Genomic DNA, 9543 nt, shown 5'->3' on the forward strand with positions numbered 1-9543 from the left:
GAGGCAAATAGACAGACCTGATGTAGAAGCGTGATTTCCTCTATCTGAGAATTTAAACGTGGTCCAAATTGGGAAACTTTTTCCAGCCTTTCTGCTCTTAGACTGGAGCTCTCCCAAAACAGCCCTAACTCGGGCGGACTGAGTTTTCGAATTGGGCATGTGCAGGCAAAGGGAGGCGTGGTCAAGAAAAACTTCACTCAGTCCAAGGGCAGATAGGCTGTGTTAACCCAGCATTTGGGCTCTCTGAGCAGTGCACTGGAGAACAGTACTAGGAGAAAAAGGCATCATGAAACCTTCTCCTTCTTGCTTTTAGTTAAAGAAATGGACAAACGATTGCTTTCCAGAATAGATATTTTGCTAATGCTCAGTGACATGGCTTGTAGAAACTCCAGGAATCACTAGTTGAATGCTAGGGGCTGCATAAACCCAAGAGCTACCCAACTCTGATCAAGCACTAGGGGCTACATATTGCTATTGCTGAACTAAATGTTAGTCACTGCTTTGTCTTTCTTGGCTGTCCAACAGATTTTGAGGTGAGGTTATTCCCCATGCCCTGTATGCAATATGTATGGGCTACAGTTCAAGCTGAAACCCTGATCCTTATGATTCCAGCTATTTTTCACAGGGGTTGCCATCCTTTTTGACCCATCAGGACTCCTGCACTTTTGCAAAGTCCTCCACAAACAATTACATACACAGGATAAACTATATCTAATAAGGGAATGCAACAATTGGATTTAGCAATCTATTATTCTGTTGCAATACTTTCAAATGCACAGCAATTATTTGGAGACATAAAGGTGGGCAAGCCTATTTGCCTATTAATAGTGCTGGTTCTGCCAGCTGATCTCTGAAACTGTTCAATAAAACCTTGGATACAGCAACTGATTCATTGTCAGTCTCTGTTAGTTGATGGGGTCCTGCCTACCATCATATGGTTCTAACATATGCAAGTCTTGAACTCCAAATGGAAGCTCAAAAGACTTCCTATTACAAGGACTCATCTCAGCAGTTGAGTTCCAATGAAAAAAAGGATGATAATTCCTGTTATTACTTCTATGATGGACTATGCAATCTCGTACCAGGAAAAAAACATAAAGATGCTATTCTGCTGAGAACTCGTAAGCCAAATAAATCAAAGAGAGTAAGCATGCATTTGAGTAAATGAAAGTTTAAGAGATTATTCAAAAAATGCAAGAAGTCATGGTTGCACTAATTCATAATATAATTTAATTACTTTGACATAACATCTCGCATTACGTTTGCAAATAACTAATTTAGGGTTATGTGAATCCAGTGTCTTATTTAAGAAACCACAAATAGAGCATTATGTGAGCTGACAATGAACAACAGATGAATGTTAAGTGTTCTCGTTTAGTGAGAAACCTTGTTTAGTGAAAAATCACCACTTTGTATAATTAAAGTTTGGCATCTACAATTGGACCCATAACATGATATGCCCATTATATATTTTCCTTTCTACAATCTTCTTCCATCAAATGTGTAGGAAGGACCTGCCTTTTTTGCCTCTAAAATAATTATTTCTGTCCAAGTATGACTTTAGTCAGGTTTGTTACCTTTGACTTTTATTCTTTCCATATTCAAGTTTGCATTTCCTAGCATACCATCCAATAAAATTATTAGCACGGACTCCGAGAACAGTACTGTCCTTCTTTTAATTGCAATCTAGTCCTCCCTTTCCTTGCACTGAGGCCCTTACTTGATGAATCTGAATTCAGAGATGCCAGGCACAGATGGCACTGTCAAATATATGATTATCTACAGAAACTGCAATGCCAAACCAGGTTGAGTTTCCACAACTCACTAGACAAAGTGCAGTTAACAGATCTGTGGCTCTTGGTGCATTAACCCAGACATCTGTATTAATTCAGGAACCCTTGGTTCAGTTAATTAGGGATTAATGTGTTGTATATTTTTATGACTAGCTCATGATTCAGTGAGAAGCCAGCTTTTGTAAAAGAATTTATACGGAGCAGTACTGCCTTACATTTTGATGGGCTCATAAAAAAACATTGTTATATAGAACATTATGACTGTGTGTATAGTTGATGTTCTGTACATTAATAACATAGTTGGGCCTACTCATGTGGTAGGGTTGCTGTAACCCATGCCTTAGCATTTGTATTGATATTTATTGTTTTGGTCTGGCTAAGTCAAACTGTAATATAATCCTCCATATTATCACTGGCTGGCAACTGTTGTGTCAAGGTAATAGGGTTGGTTGCCTTGCTGATTTTGAAGCACTGACATTCTACAGAACTGGCTTCATGTTCCTATTGTTTCCACTATTTTAAAAAAAGTATTTGGCACAATTTACTTCTCTGACATTGTATATCCCCAAAATAATTTGGTGAAGGATTTCTCATATTTGGTAGCAGATTGATAAAATTTTTCGCGTCAACTCCTGGGCGGCAAAACAAAAGCAACTCCCCCGAGACGTGGTAATATATTTTGTTACAAGAGAATCCAGAAATAAGATATTACAAGAGTCCTACAATACCAAACTTCAAATTGGCGGACAGGATTTGATGGTTTTGAAAGAGATACCACCTCAAATGCTAAGAGCCAGAAGAGATTATGCTTTTTTGGTGGAAGAGCTCAGAAAGCGCCAGATACAGTACAGATGGGATGCCCCGTTTGGCATCATAGTTACATTTGATAAGCAAAGATATCGTCTCAACTCTGTATGGAAAGCTCGAGATTTCTATCATAAGATTTTGAAAGTGGGGCACCCTGAACCATCGGGATATGGAGAAAAACCACAAGCAGGACAAGAGAAACAGCAAACTACACAATCACCAGACAAAACGTATCATCTCCCCCTCCCAGAAGGGCAAGGGGTTAAGGAACAAAGATCTAACCATATGACCACCAGACAAACAGAAAAACAAGCCATAACGCAACAATCTTTACAATTTTCGGCCATTGACCAAGGAGCTACAGCAACAAGCTCAGAAGCTGTGGGAGGAGCTAGACCCAAGGTGAGACAGGCCATGCGGGAGGCTCTAAAAAAGCTTCAGGCAACCAAAAATGACAACTAAGATTCTGACATGGAATGTTAATGGACTGAACTCTCCACAGAAGAGAAAGAAAATATTTCATTATCTTAAACAATCTAAGAATGATATAATTTGTTTGCAGGAAACTCATATCAAAATAACTGATCAAAAATATCTGTTCAATCCCAAACTTGGTCAACACTTTGTGACCTCTGCTACGGAAAAAAAAAATGGTATAGTAGTATACTTAAGGAAAGACATTAAAGCTGAGCTAATCGAAGCAGATCCCTTTGGAAGATATATCGCATTCGATTTAATCTTAGAAGGGAAAAAGACACTGCTTATGGGAATCTATGCTCCTAATCAACAACAAGATGGATTTTATAGAAATCTCCATGCTAAATTAGTACAGTGGGACTTTAAGTCGTGCATACTATTGGGCGATTGGAATGGCGTGATTGACACCAAAAGAGATAAGAAGACATCTCGCCCGAATACTAAATTCCGAGCTAAACTACCCAAATCCTTTTTTGACATGATAGACGACTTCGAACTGCGAGACGTTTGGCGTGAAAGGCATGCAGAAGAATATGACTTTACCTTCTTCTCCGACAGACATCAATCTTTTTCAAGGATCAACTTTATATTAATTACTAATGATTTACTTTCTAGGGTGAAGAAGACAAAGATTACGGCCAGAGTCCTTTCGGATCATAACCCAGTTTGGATGGAGCTGGGAAGGGTAGTTCAGGCTAGAAGGTCCTGGAGGCTGAATGAAAATTTATTCAGATATGAAAAGTATGTTAATGATTGTAAAAAATTGTTATCTGAATACTTTGTTTTTAACATGAATAAGGGTACACCTATGGAATATGTATGGGATGCAAGCAAAGCCTATATGAGAGGAGTATTGATAAATATAAACAAAATACATAGACATAAACAAGGGCAAAAACGTAAAGAATTGGAAGAGGAAATTAAAGGGAAAGAGCAGGAATTAATATTGAATCCAGGTGATACAAAGACTAAAGAAGCAATTTCCATATTAAAATCTCAATTTGATATGCTGATCTCTGACCAGGTAGCCACCAGTTTATTATATGCTAAACATAATACTTTCTGCAATGCAAATAAACCCGGTAGATGGTTGGCTTATCAGATCAGGAAAAAAAGGAAAATTCGAAATGTATCCAAATTGTGTTACAGAGGGAAGGAAGTGTTTCAGCAGGAAGAGATCCAAAAGGGATTTCGAGAATTTTTTACAGAGTTGTATAAAGGGGACAAAATTAGGGACTTAGATATAAATAAATACTTAGATAAAGAGAAAATCCCCCTAGTTAGCGAAGAACATAGGTATAGGTTGAACCAACCAATAACCTCTGGGGAAATCCTGCAGGTAATCAAACAATTAAAGCTAGGGAAAGCACCAGGTACAGATGGCTTAACAGCCGTTTATTATAAAAACTTACAGTTAGAAATGGTAGAACCTCTTAGAGAATTATTTAATAAAATTCAATCGGAAGGTAAAGTGCCCCCCTCATGGAAGACAGCGTTCATATCGTTGATACCCAAAGAAGACCAAGATCTTACTCAGCCGAAAAATTATAGACCTATTTCACTACTTAATGTAGATTATAAAATTTTTACCAAAATATTAGCAAATAGGTTAATGGTGGTTATCCAACAACTGATACATACTGACCAAACAGGTTTTATACAGGGCAGACAGATGAAGAGCAATGTCAGGTTAATTACTAATGCTTTAGAATACTTGGGAAAGAATAATCAAATTCCTGCCGCATTCATATTTTTGGACGCTGAGAAAGCCTTTGATCGAGTCAATTGGCAATTCTTGTTGAAGATATTGCAAAAAATGCAGATAGGAGATGGCTTTTTAAGGTCAATTGGTGCAATATATCAGCAGCAAAAAGCCCAAATTATAGTTAATGGAAGTTTAACAGATTCCTTTCAAATAGAAAAAGGTACAAGACAGGGTTGTCCTTTGTCCCCACTATTGTTTATTATAACTTTGGAAGTATTGCTGAATAAGATACGGGCTTTGGATGCTTTAAAAGGGATCAAGATCAGACAGCAAGAATACAGAGTCCGCGCTTTTGCGGACGATTTGGTTATAATATTGAAACAACCGCAGGAATCCAGTAAGGTTTTAATGAATACGATTAATCAATATGGTCAAGTCTCTGGATTTAAAATTAATTTAGGAAAAACCAAAATATTAGCAATGAATATGAATACCAAACAGAAGGAAGAATTGGGAGTGATGTTAGGATGTGAGGTTGTTAAAAAAGTCAAATATCTTGGAGTTAATATTTTAACTTCAAATGGGAAATTATACAAGCATAATTATGAACCACTCTGGCATAGTATACAAATGGAGATGAAAAGGTGGGAGAAACTGCATTTATCTTTGTTGGGAAGGATAGCGGCAGTGAAAATGAATATTTTACCAAAATTTTTATTTTTGTTTCAAATGTTACCAATACTTAAAAGAGATGCGAACCTTTTAGAATGGCAGAAGGGTATCAACAAATTTGTATGGGCAGGAAAGAAGCCGAGGGTTAAGATGAAAATAATGCAAGATGTACGTGAAAGAGGAGGATTGAAATTACCAAATTTAAAATTATATTATGATGCAGTGGCTTTATCTGCAATTAGTGATTGGATCCATTTAACCAATGACAGAATATTGAATATTGAGGGACATGATTTGGTATATGGTTGGCATGCTTACTTGTTATTCAACAAAAAACTGGATAAGAATTTCAAAAATCATATTTTAAGAAATGCCTTATTGCGGGTTTGGAAAAAATATCAACATAAACTAAATGATAAATTGCCCATGTGGGCAATTCCTAGACATGCAATTGAAAATATGAATATAGAACAAAAACACGATAGAACCACTTATAGACAACTTCTTATTACAGAAAGAGGGGTGCTGCAATTAAAATCCTTAGAGGTACTTAAAAAAGAGAAGGTAGTTCAAACGTGGTTTCAGTATGGCCAACTACAGGCCAGGTGGAAAATAGACCAAAAAATAGGTTTTGTAATAGCTGAGGATAACTTGTTTAAACAAATAAGAGATCAAAGTTTAATGCACATAAAGAGGATATATAATGTATTAGTACAGATGGACTCAGAAACCGAAATGGTTAAAGATTGTATGATAAAATGGGCTCAGAATATTGAAGAACCTATAATGCTGGACACATGGGAAAAAATATGGGTAAGAAATGTAAAATTTACACAAGCACAAAATTTGAGAGAAAATTTTTATAAGATGTTTTATAGATGGCACTTAGATCCCAAAAAGCTTGCTTCTATGTATTCAAATGTTCAGCCTAAATGTTGGAGATGTGGTTCTTTTGATGCTACATATTTTCATATATGGTGGACATGTCGTAATGTTAAGGCATTTTGGATAAAAATTTGGTGGATCCTGCAAAATATCTTCAAAAAAAGGATAAAATTCACTCCCAAACTGTTTTTACTAGGTATATGTATTGACTTTGTAGCAGTAGAGATTAATTTGGTTCTGTACTTAATAACGGCAGCAAGACTCTTGGTGGCGCAATACTGGAAGAAGAAAGACCTGCCTACAATTCAAGAATGGACTTTGAAGGTTACAAACTTAGCCGAAATGGCAAAAATTTCAGCATATCTTAAAGAACATTCAAATGAGAAGTATAAACGAGACTGGAAAAAATGGATTGATTATATACAAAGCAAATACGGGACTAGGAAATTCCAGATAGCTTATGCTTAAAATTAGTAATAACTTAAATTGTTAAAAATTTGGGTAACAGCAAGAAGCTGAGTTCAATGTAGAGATATTTTAGACTGTGATTGTCAAAAAGTTATACCATGTATGGGCTCTGGGAAGTCGGGGGGAGGGAAGGGAGGCGGGGATCTAGGGGGAGGGGGGGAGGGGGAAAATATAATATGTGTTAAATTTTAAAGCATGATTGCACTTGTATACTGTGGTTTTTTTAATGTTAGTGTCAAAACAGAACAAACTGAATATATCGGAAAGTAATAGATACCGAAGGGAGGAGCTGAATGAAAGAAGAAGGAGAGTAGAGACAGTGAGAGAGAGGAGGAGGAGAAGGAAGGGAGGGAATGGATTAAGAGAGGGAGTGATAGGGTTAGGGTTAGATAGAGGGGGAGGGGAAGTAGGTGTAGAGGGGTATGAGAGAAGGAAGAATGAAAGTTGGAGGGGGATGAAAGAGGGCGTATGGTGGGCTAAGGCGGTATATTGGGTTTGTATTGTAGGGGGCATTTTCTATAAAAGCGAGGGCTGTGTTTATTACTCAATGTTATATGCCTCGGTTGCACAGTAAACATGTGATTGTATAGAATGAAATGGAAATAAAAAAGATTTGTAAAAAAAAAACAAAAAAACATTGTTATATAGAACATTATGACTGTGTGTATAGTTGATGTTCTGTACATTAATAACATAGTTGGGCCTACTCATGTGGTAGGGTTGCTGTAACCCATGCCTTAGCATTTGTATTGATATTTATTGTTTTGGTCTGGCTAAGTCAAACTGTAATATAATCCTCCATATTATCACTGGCTGGCAACTGTTGTGTCAAGGTAATAGGGTTGGTTGCCTTGCTGATTTTGAAGCACTGACATTCTACAGAACTGGCTTCATGTTCCTATTGTTTCCACTATTTTAAAAAAAGTATTTGGCACAATTTACTTCTCTGACATTGTATATCCCCAAAATAATTTGGTGAAGGATTTCTCATATTTGGTAGCTTATAACCAACTTGATTGGGAAAATATCTATTTGACTTGTTAAAAAATGCAAATAAAATACTTCCCCTTTAAACAAGAAATAGGAAATCTATTTCCTATTTCAGCTTTTCAAATGTTAAAAGAGACAACTAGAAACAGCAATTTATCCTGTCAAGATTACTGTATATACAATTTTCCTTTGATTGTGCAGACTATTCAATTAATAGCAATAGTTCTGATACTTATACACTGCCTCATAGTGTTTTACAGTACTCTCTGTGCAGATTATAATGTCAGCATGTTGCTCCCAACAATTTGGGTCCTCATTTTACTGACCTCAGAAGATGGAAGGCTGTCAATCTTGAGTCCCATCAGGATCAAACTCCAGACTGTGGGCAGTTATCCTGCAATACTGCATTCTAACCACTGCACCAGCCTCAATGTTTAACTTGCAAGGTTGTGCTGTAAATTGTGATTTACAGTACAAATTATAGCAGATGGCTTGGACAGCCCCAATCAAGCCACATCGTGGTTCAGAATTCTATACTAATGCAATCTGAAGAGACAGTAACAATAAGCAACTGAGATTTTGTGCCCAATGTAAGCAACAGGATTCCTTTATATTAGTGGTTCTCAACCTGTGGGTTGGGACCCCTTTGGGGGTCGAACAACCCTTTCACAGGAGTCGCCTAAGACCATTGGAAAACACATATTTTCAAAAAATATTGAAAACATAAAATAATTTTATGGTTGGGGATCACCACAACATGAGGAACTGTATTAAAGGGTCGCGGCATTAGGAAGGTTGAGCCCCACTGCTTTATATATAAAAAGGATGCTGGATTGCCAAGCAGCATTTGAAATCAACAGTTCACTGGTTCTCTCATGCTCCTCTGTATCTTTCTCAACAGATCTTTAAATGGAACAAAAATTTTAAAAAACAAACCCCATAATTGAACTATTGCTTAAGAAAGAAAGCATGACATGAAGGTAGTGATAATTTATTTATTTATTTATTTGTCTTGTATGCCGCCCACTCCCGGAGGACTCCGGGCGGCTCACAAAAGACAAGGGAAAGGGGGGAACAAGACAAAGACAACATATTAAAAACAAAACCAACATGCACAATTTCTATGGAGGTAGATGCTTCTCAGCTCCCCCAGCCTGCTGGAACAGCCAGGACTTGGTGGCTTTGCGGAAGGCCGGGAGGGTAGTAAGGATCCGGATCTCAACAGGGAGCTCGTTCCAGAGGGCCGGAGCTGCAACAGAGAAGGCTCTCCCCCGGGGAGTCGTCAACCGACATTGGCTGGCAGATGGAATCCGGAGGAGACCCAACCTGGGCGATCTAATTGGTCTGAGAGAGGTAATCGGCAGGAGCCGGTCTCTCAGGTACCCAGGTCCGATGCCATGTAGGGCTTTATAGGTAGCGATCAGCACCTTGAAGCGGATTCGGAGACTAATAGGTAGCCAGTGCAGCTCGCGGAGGATAGGTGTAACGTGGGTGTACCTTGGTGCACCCACAATCGCTCGCACAGCTGCATTCTGGACTAATTGGAGTCTTCGAACACTCTTCAAGGGCAGCCCCATGCGCATTACAATAATACAGAAAAGCTCAAAAAAAGGAATAAATAATGCAAGAAGATTAATTGCATCTGTGTAAATGAACTGGAGAAAAAATGATGCAAGAGTCATTTGCTCACAAATAAACAGGTAACTTGCCAGTTTGATCTATTTATTATTTGCACCATTCTCATAC

The 9543-nt window shown here is 37.8% G+C and overlaps 1 protein-coding gene across 5 annotated transcripts in view; it reads right to left on the reverse strand.

Moving 5' to 3' along the window:
* MMACHC (metabolism of cobalamin associated C) overlaps positions 1-9543 on the reverse strand; it is a 42169-nt gene that overhangs the window by 31166 nt on the left and 1460 nt on the right. The gene's annotated exons all lie outside the window — the stretch shown is intronic.

This window comes from Thamnophis elegans, chromosome 5 (assembly GCF_009769535.1).
Source record: "Thamnophis elegans isolate rThaEle1 chromosome 5, rThaEle1.pri, whole genome shotgun sequence".
Classification (NCBI taxonomy): Eukaryota; Metazoa; Chordata; class Lepidosauria; order Squamata; family Colubridae; genus Thamnophis; species Thamnophis elegans.